This window comes from Solanum tuberosum, unplaced genomic scaffold (genome assembly GCF_000226075.1).
Source record: "Solanum tuberosum cultivar DM 1-3 516 R44 unplaced genomic scaffold, SolTub_3.0 scf00280, whole genome shotgun sequence".
Classification (NCBI taxonomy): Eukaryota; Viridiplantae; Streptophyta; class Magnoliopsida; order Solanales; family Solanaceae; genus Solanum; species Solanum tuberosum.
Window position 1 is genome coordinate 656,766 of NW_006239205.1, and position 7,995 is coordinate 664,760.

At 27.2% G+C, this 7,995-nt stretch overlaps 1 pseudogene across 1 annotated transcript; it reads left to right on the forward strand.

The window, feature by feature from the left end:
- The first annotated feature begins 3,854 nt into the window (after positions 1–3,854).
- LOC102603896 (geraniol 8-hydroxylase-like) lies at positions 3,855–5,755 on the forward strand (annotated as a pseudogene). Its single transcript, XR_001474924.1, has 3 exons — positions 3,855–4,477; positions 4,553–4,837; positions 4,924–5,755. The product of XR_001474924.1 is annotated as a geraniol 8-hydroxylase-like (transcript).
- Positions 5,756–7,995: the final 2,240 nt, after the last annotated feature.

Sequence of the window (7,995 nt, forward strand, 5' to 3'; positions counted from 1 at the left end):
ATATGAATGTTTGAATTTTTTTCTATATTTGTCATTTCCTTTTAATGAAGTTGATTTTTAGGAGAAAAATTGCACTACTTACAAAGTTATATTTATGATTTCACAAAGAAAAATAGTGAAAACTATCACGTGGTCGAATCATAATTGATAACGTGTAAAAAGTAATTTTGCAAAATCGGAATTGTTTTTAGTTAAAAAGATATGGCAGGGGAGAACCTTTTCTCAAACGGAAATGACATAGATCAGCCAAACTTATAATGAATCACATAGATGAGCCTTTTCTCAAAATTGTTCAAAGACCACGAGTCGATTGCAACTTCTACAGGCTGTACAATGATCCACAATCCCTGATATATTTGAGCCTTTTTTTTTTCAAATAATAAGAGATAAATGTGCCACACACATTTTCAGAGACTAATTTATATATATATATATATATTTATTTATTTTTTATTTTTTTATTTTTTTTTTATTTTTTATTATTACTATTATTTTTTTAATTATTATTTATTATTAATATTGTTATTATTATAAGTGAGAATCTCATAACCCCAAAGTTGGATTACTATTTTGCCCTTATCTTACTCCTAAAATAAATTAAATATTTATATCTATTTAATCAATTAAATATAAAGTAATAGTTATATTTAAATTCTTGCATCAAACAAGATCTTAATGCAATCATATATTCATGTACTAAATGTGGGTAATGAAGAGTCTAATCACCTTCAATTTTAATTTATAAAATAAGTGGGGGTAATGAAGAGTTTATCAAAAGACACTCACACAACATTATTTATATTCCCTTTTTTCATCCAAATTTGTGATTATCTTGCATTCTACATTAGGTTAGTCTTCATCATTTGTAAAATTTTTATTACCAATTTGAAATTGTAAGAATTTGTATTGATTCTTTTATGTATAACTTACATAAATCCCATAGTGTAAAACCTAAATTACCTTTTATCCCTATTATTTTTCTAATTGCACAAATTCCATATTTTTAAGACATTTCGGATACATAATTAAGGATCCGGATACAATATTGTTGATACATTATGTATCAATCTATTGCACTTATTAAGGAAAAAAAAAAGCTGAAAAATCATATTAAGATCTCATAATATCCATCTGTTGCACTAATTAAGGGAAAAATAAAACTGAAAATCAAATTAAGATCCCATAAATTGCGCAATTCCATTCCAAATTATTGTCAAGAATTTAATCATATAGTGTAATTAACCAAAAAATTCAAAAAATAAATTTCTTCTTCTTGTTCATCGTTCTCTCTGTTTCATAAAAACTTTTGTCAAAATTTTGGATAAGCGATGTGAGTTATGAAGGATACAAAAGTGATGAAATTGTTGTTGGACAAATGATTTCTTTTGTGAATGTGAATCTTCAAGTTAATCGAATATCCTTTCGATTTTGATTCAAGATTATCGAAAATTTTGAGATTCAACATTCTTCTCCCAGTTCATTGAAGATCCTTTCAATTTTGATTCAAAATTATCGAAAATTTTGAGGAGATACATCATGAAGATCCTTTCAATTTAAATTAATAAGTGTTGTATTTCTGCTAGATACATTAAATAAGAAAGTGTTTCCCATAAGATTTTAGGTTTGAGATCGATACATTATTGTTTGGTAATTGTTATGTATCATATACATTTAGTATAAATTCGAATTTACGTATCATAACTAAAAAATTAGTACATGATACATTATTATTTATGTCTCTTATTTTGTTTGAGAAATACTATAATTTAAAATTAAAAAATACATTATACATGTAATTGTTCAAAATTAGCTTCCTTTTTGTGTGTGTGATACATAACACATTTATATTGAACAGATATACACTAATCGAAGAGTCAACAACATTAGAGTTATATGTATCAATACCTTAAATATGAACATGATACATTCAATAAAACAAAGGTTATTGTAGCAGTGATGTATCAGATCAATGATAAGACTAACAAAGACTAATTTAAGACTCAAATTAAACGAGATACTTTAAAATTTTGAATCTTTGATAGTGATGGTCGTGCAGTGACAAATCCAACTTTTTTCTTCCTTTTTTTGGACGTTTTTAAACAGTAGATACATTAAAAGAAAAATAAATATTTTTCAAGAAAAATTTTCAACGACGATATGATTAACTAAAATTGCAAAGGTTCAATAAGATTTCAATGGGGGCAGGGGCATATGTAATTTTATTATTATTTTTTAAGATGAAAAAAATAAAAAATAATAATAAAAGAAATCAGAAATTGAAGTGATATAAAGAAATCTGCCTCTTGAATAATTTGAAATCATTAATTGGAAATAGAAAAGCTTTGAAATCATTAATTGGAAATAGAAAAGATTTGAAATTCAAAAATAGATTAATTGATGTAATTATGGAGAGATTTGTGGCGTGAAAAGAGGAAGGAAAATCATGGGTATGAGATTTCAAATTAATATATCTGGAAAAGGGGATGATGGGAGAAAAAGAAGCGATTTTTGATATTTTCTGAAATGGTAGGGAAAATAAGAAAATATGATAATAAATGGTGTGTAGTTAAGTAATTTTTCCTTCATTTATTTGTATTCTTTAAAATTTCATGCACATTCATCTTCTTTTTGTTGAGAAATAGGTAAATTATCATAGTTACAAGATGAATATTCTCTAATATGAAGTTGTAAGTAAATTTTTTATTTTTCATATATCCATTTGTTTGAGTTTTTAAATATAACTTCGTAATTGATTACTTTATTTTTGTATTCATCATTTCTTCTATCTTAAGGATATAAATATAATGAAGCTAATCCCAATTTATATTTATAATGAATTGTTTTGAGGGTAAGCATGTTAAATTTCACAGAATATTTTTACAACTAGACCTGTTAAAGAGTAAGTATTTGATAAACATTTATAGTTATGTCATCTTCGTTGTTTGATAATCATTTATCTTTTTAAAGCAACATGTTTGTACTTTTTCATTTTTATATGTAATCTCAAATGTTTAGAAAATTCCTATACTTAACTACGTACTATAGAGAGGTACAAAAATTAGTGCACAAATTAAAATAAAATAAAAATAATGTAAAGTAAAAACTAGTGCAAATGTTACATTGAATTTTATTGTATTAGAATTCGTTTTTAAATTTTTTATATATAGATCCTTTAATATGAGTTCAAGAAATATAGTGTATTTGTATTTTTAACATGTCATGCTTTCTTTTATGTTTTTTTTTTTTTTTTTTGTATTTTAGTTTTTTATACATATGAAATATTTTGTCTATAGGCAATAGCAAGTTGCCTTCTAACAAAATATAATTCAATCATGACAATATTTTTGTCAACATATTTTAATGTGATGTCTTTTATTATGGATGTCATGTCGTTATTACTTTTCTTTCTTTTGAACTTGTAATTTTTTCTATAAAGTTGATGTTACACCATCTAGACATTTTGTATATTTTTCTTTATACATATCTTTTTTATAGCCAATTTCTTTTTTGATTATTAAAATTTAAGTTTAGTAATTAAAATATATTAACTCCTCTAATATAATAAAAGATTTATTTTTCATGAAGCATTAAAAATATCAAACCTCCAACATCTAACACAAGATTTTCATGCTATATTTTGTGCAGAGTTATATTCTTATGTCAAACTTACATATAAAAGGACTTTACTTTGAACTTAGCGATAAATTTATGTATGCTTCACTATGATATATTTACTTATATAAATTTATTTTTCTAATGTCAATTAGGAGACAAACGTGTAACGCACGTTCCCAGGACTAATATATAAATAGATGTATTGTCCAACTCCCTTACATATCAACTTTGTGACTAACAAAGTTGAAGGAAAAGAGTGGGAGAGCTTTGCATCATGAATTATTTTATACTTGTGTTGGCATCAATTTTTGCTTTGATTTTTGTATATAGTCTAGCAAAATTATCCAGCAAAAAACTTCCACCAGGGCCATCACCATGGCCAATTATTGGAAATATTCACTTGTTAGGTGCAAATCCCCATACATCACTAGCCAATCTTGCAAAAATTTATGGTCCAATTATGAGTTTAAAATTAGGACAAATAACAACAGTGGTCATTTCTTCATCATCCATGGCAAAACAAGTCCTCAAAAATCATGACTTAGCCTTTTCCACTAGATTTATCCCTGATGCCCTTCAAGCACACAATTATAGCAAATTCTCTGCTGTATGGCTTCCTGTTTGTCCTCAATGGCGAACACTTAGGAAAATCATGAACACCAAACTCCTCTCTACTAATAGGCTTGATGCAAATCAACATCTAAGATCTCAAAAGGAGAAAGAATTGATTGATTATTGTGAAAAATGTAGCCAACAAGGTGAAGCTGTGGATGTAGGTCAACTTGTTTTCAAGACTAATCTCAATTTAGTGTCAAATACCCTTTTCTCCAAGGATTTGGTTGATCTTTATTCGGATGCAAAGGTAGAATTGAATAACATGATTAATGTTTAAGTATAACGTAACCGTCTGAGAAATTAATTTTTTTAAAATTTGAAGGTTGAGTTGAAGGACGCGATCTTGAGCATCATTGATGTTGCTGGGATGATCAACCTAGTGGATTTTTTCCCTATACTTGAAAATGTTGATCCTCAAAGAATAAGGTATCGCACAAACATTCATTTTGGTAAGTTGTATAAACTCTTTGGTGATATGATCAATGAGCGGTTGGAAGAAAAGAAAACGAACCAGAGTGAAAAGAGTGATATTTTACAAGTTCTTCTCAACCACAGTGCAGAAAATCCCCAAGAGATGGATAGAAATTTTATGAATTCGACGCTCCTGGTTCGTTCTCTTCTCTTTTGATGCATGATGTGCTACGTTGAAATACTTTTTTTAAGTTAATTTGACAGAATTACAAAATTTTACAGGACTTATTTATTGGTAGTATTGATACAATTACAAACACGGTAGAATGGGCAATGGCAGAAATACTTAGACAACCAGAGATTATGAAGAAAGTCCAAGCTGAGCTTGCACAAGTCGTTGGAAAAGGAAAACCAATAGAAGAAGCTGATGTATCCAGACTCCCTTATTTGCAATTTATCATCAAAGAAACATTAAGACTTCACCCACCAGCTCCATTCTTAATCCCCCGCAGGGTGGACCAAGATGTTGAATTGTGTGATTATATCATTCCAAAGGGTTCAATAGTACTAGTCAATGCGTGGGCTATTGGCCGTGATTCTTCTTTTTGGGAAGACACTTTAGTGTTTAAACCTGAGAGATTCCAGAGTTTAGAATTGAATATGCGTGGTAAAGATTTTGAATTGATTCCATTTGGTGCTGGCCGAAGAACATGCCCTGGATTTCCATTGGCATTGAGATTGATGCCAGTAATATTGGGCTCGATGTTGAATTCATTCAATTGGAAACTTGAGGCATGCATTGAGCCAAAAGACTTAGACATGGAGGAGAAATTTGGTGCCATCATAGCCAAAGCTCATCCTTTGCGAGCTATCCCATCTCCTCTTTGAAATTCCGCTCAGTTCATAATAAATACTTATCTAATATCGGTTTTCTTATTATGTCCACAATCACCAACTACCACTCTATTTATCATCATTACTTTATCCACAATCACCACCCATTACCATCAGTGACGTAACCTTTTGCCATATATTGAAATCATAACTCAAAGGTGTTTGCGACTTGTTCATACCTTATTTGAAATAAAATGGTTTCATGTTCTTGATTGATTGATTATTTCTCTCCGTATGTATTTCTTTTTCAAATTTTGTTTGGTCACAAAAAATTGAATGGTTATTCTCCTCCGAACTCGTTTAAAAAGAGATAAGAATAATTTAATCAAATTAAATACTCTTTAATGATAAAAATATTCCGATAATTTTATTACTTAATTTGATTGCTCATAATACATTGAGCGGAGACAAAAGCATGCAATTTTTTTTAGGGCAAATCACATAAATATGCTATATTAAGAAAATATTTACCATCTATGACAATATAATTTTTCTAACTTAATATAACAATTTTTTGGATTAAAAAATTGTACTGCTTCGCCTCCTTCTCTATCCTTTTTCTCTTCCTCATCTTCTTCTTTTTATTTTTCTTCTTTTCGTCTCTTTCTGTGTTATTCTCTCTTCCTCCTCTTCTTTTTTTATTCTTCTTCTTCTTTTAAAATTTTCATTTAAATAATTATTCTCAAATCAATTTTTATCCATATTTCACTATTTTTATCCAAAAACACGACGAGAAGAGAAATAAAAAAATAATATTTTTTTTAACAATATCATATTCTCAAACAAAAATTTCAAATCTCTAAAATTACAACAACAAGAATTCACCATTGATGGTCACTATAAAACTTCAAATTTTGAATTCATTTTATGAATCTTACGAACTAGATTAGTTTGGATAGGTTGATCCTACAAATAATTGAAAATGCAATTTAAAGTTTATATCTCAATTTTAAGAGGGTTCAGTTAAGTTTATAATTGATTTTAGGAGAAATATAAGATAGAAACTCAAAAAAGGTAAAGTTTATGGAACTATATCGCAATTGTATTAAAGTTGAATTAGATATGTTTTTATAATTGTATTAAAATCATGAACAGTACATTTATAATACATATTGCAAACTTTACTCTCTTCTTAGTGATACCAACCAAATGATTTAGGTAACACACTTAATAATACATTTATAATACATGCACACTACATTTTTAATATATATTGCAAACATCACTCATGTTCTTAGTGATACAAACCAAAATAATTTATAACACATATATATAATACATGTTTTATTCATGAATAATACAAGTTTAATTTAGTCTATAGATTATTGTCTTGTCTTTCGTTAGTTACATTTTTCATTTATTCTTAATTCTCTCTTCTAATTCAACTTTAATATTGTGTAATACACTTTTAATGTAAATTTAATTCATTTTGTAGTTTATTATTTGTTACTATTAGATTACTTGTTTAATTCTTTTTTTTTTATATAAGTTTAATTCACTTTGTAGATCATTGGCTGCTCTTTCATTAGTTACATTTTTTATTCGTGCTTAATTCTCTCTTCTAATTCAATTTTAATATTTGTGTAATACACTTTTAATACAAGCTAATTCATTTGTTGTTTATTGGTTGATTTGTTATGATTGAATTACTTTATTATTTCATTATTGATACAAGTTTATTTAGTTTACAAATCAAATAATGCTCTTTAGTTTGCTACATTTTGCATTCATGTTTAATTCGCTTCTAATTCAACTTTAATATGTGTATAATACATTTTTAATTCTAACTTTAATTCATTCGGCAGTTTATTATGTTTCTTCATTTGTTATGATTAGATTACTTGTCTGCTCTTTCGTTTGCGATTAGTTTGGATAGGTTGTTCCTACAAATAATTGAAAATATCTTTTGGAGTTTATATCTCAATTTAAAGAGTGTTTGATATTAGTTTGGATAGGTTGTTCCTACAAATAATTGAAAATATCTTTTGGAGTTTATATCTCAATTTTAAGAGGGTTTGGTTAAGTTTAGAATTGATTTTAGGAGAAATACTAGATTGAAGCACGAAAAGGATGAAGTTTATGGAACTATATCGGGTTTGTATTAAAGTTGTATTAGATATGTTTCATAATTGTATTAAAATTGTATAAAAATCATGAACAATACATCCTACATTTATAATACATATTGCAAATTTCACTCCCTTTTTAATGATATCAACTAAAACAATTTAGGTAACACACTTATAATATATGCACAATACATCTTTAATACATATTGCAAACATCACTTACGTTCTTAGTGATACAAATCCAAAATAATTTATAAGACACATATAATACATGTTTTATCATGAATAATACAAATTTAATTCAGTTTATAGATCGGTGTCTTGTCTTTCGTTACTTATGTTTTTCATTCATTCTTAATTTTCTCTTCTAATTCAACTTTAATATTGTGTA